The 1884-nt window shown below is 42.4% G+C and overlaps 1 non-coding gene across 1 annotated transcript; it reads left to right on the top strand.

The window, feature by feature from the left end:
* Positions 1–1063: 1063 nt before the first annotated feature.
* Positions 1064–1229, top strand: LOC131369653 (U1 spliceosomal RNA). Its single transcript, XR_009207299.1, has one exon. It is a non-coding gene; the product is annotated as a U1 spliceosomal RNA (small nuclear RNA).
* The last annotated feature ends 655 nt before the right edge of the window (positions 1230–1884 follow it).

The following is a 1884-nucleotide window of genomic DNA, read 5'->3' as shown; positions in this document are numbered from 1 at the left end:
TTCTGGCAACAGCTCTGGATATTTCTTTAAAAAAAAAATGCTGATCTTTTAGATAAAATAGAAAGTAGACTCATATAATAAGTAGACTCGCACGTTTTTATGGCATGCTGTTCAACAGGAAAGTGTGAATGCGTACATGAGTGTGGAGTAGCCAGCCTTCATTAGCGTCAGGCGGCGTGCCTGCCAGGGAACTGCACTTTATCACAGGACACTAATGAGAGATGCGTTTAGCAGAACCGAGGCGTCCACCTCATATATTAATCCTCAGCCACAATTATTCAGGAGTGCTGATGTTCCTCCAGATTCTTTTCATTTGAAAAATGAGTGCCAGAAAATTAAAGGAGTCAGAAATTGCTTATTACTGTATATCTTTGCCACAATGGGTGACATGTCTAAATAATTAATGATTAATGATCAGCCGGATTCTGGTATTAGTCATCTATTATTTTCTTCACATATCCTAGCTTGTTAGGAAGCTGGGCTTATGATATGGCATTCCTAGAGCAAACTGGATATTTCCAATAGCCTAGTGAACTTCAAGTTTCTGGGAACTACCATTTCCCAAGACCTGAAGTAGGAGTCCAGCATAAACTACATCCTCAAAAAGGCCCAGCAGAGGATATACTTTCTGTGCCAATTGAGGAAGTACGGTCGGCCACAGGAACTGTTGGTACAGTTCTACACTGCAGTCAATGAATCCTTCCTGTGCACATCCATCTCCGTCTGGTTTGGTGCAGCCACAAAACAGGACAGGTACAGACTGCAGCAAAGATTGGTGTTTCCTTGTCCACTCTCCGTTCCACAAACTATGAAATGGGCAGGAAAAATGACTAAAGACCCCACATACACTGGACACATCCTTTTTCAACTACTTCCATCTGGCAGGAGCTACAGAACATTATATACGGCAAAACTGCCAGGCATAGGAACAGTTGATTTCTGCAGGCAATCACATTCATAAAAGGCTGACCAACAAGCTCTTTACAAGCTTGGTACTTTACATCCACATGCTGTACTGTAAGAACAGTCACTCACCACTTCATCCCCGTATGTTACACACACTTACCTTACCTGGCAGGGGCAATACCATGATCAAGTAGGTGGTTTGCCCAAAGCGAGGCTCAGCCATTGTACTTAGGCAGTGCTGACCTTTGCGAATTTCCCAAATGGAAGAATCTCGACTGCAGATGGTCTCGGTGGTAGCTCAAGTGGTTAAGCTCTGGGTTGTTGCTTCGAAGATTGGGGTTTAAGCCCCTGGACTGCGAAGCTGCCACTGTTGGGCCCTTGAGCAAGGCCCCCAACCCCCCTCCCTCCAGGGGTGCTGCATCATGGCTGACCCTGTGCTTTGACCCCAACCCTCCAAGGATGGGATATGCAAAGAAAGAGTTTCACTGTGAAGTAATACATAAGTATGTGTGACAAATAAAGGCTACTTAACACTATTGCTACACTATTATCTCACTTTATATACATTTATAACCTGCCTTATAATCTGTACATTGTAGATTTAATTATTTTCTCTATATCATAGTATGTAAATTAAATGTCCATTGTAGTTATTTTTATATCTGTACTTTGAAAAGCCGGGACCGAATTCCTTGTGCGTGTTAGAACACACTTGGCCAATAAACCCTATTCTGATTACTAAAAGTTTAACGAAACAGGATCAACTTGGCCATCGTGTTATATGAACCTAATCTCCTCTTTTAAGTTGTTTTACAACTAAACCACTGGATTTCAAAACCAATGTAAGTCTTATAGGGGGCACTTACTTTTGGAAAGTGTGTGCTGCTGGAGCTGAGGCCTACAACAGTGCACCGTCTGTCACCTATCTAGCTCTTTGAGATGTATACGATTTCAATAGATGATGAGCACAGCATGAAA

The sequence above is a fragment of the Hemibagrus wyckioides genome, linkage group LG18, assembly GCF_019097595.1.
Source record: "Hemibagrus wyckioides isolate EC202008001 linkage group LG18, SWU_Hwy_1.0, whole genome shotgun sequence".
Lineage (NCBI taxonomy): Eukaryota > Metazoa > Chordata > Actinopteri > Siluriformes > Bagridae > Hemibagrus > Hemibagrus wyckioides.
The sequence above is the reverse complement of the archived record's forward strand: the minus strand, read 5'-3'. Positions and strand labels throughout refer to the sequence as shown.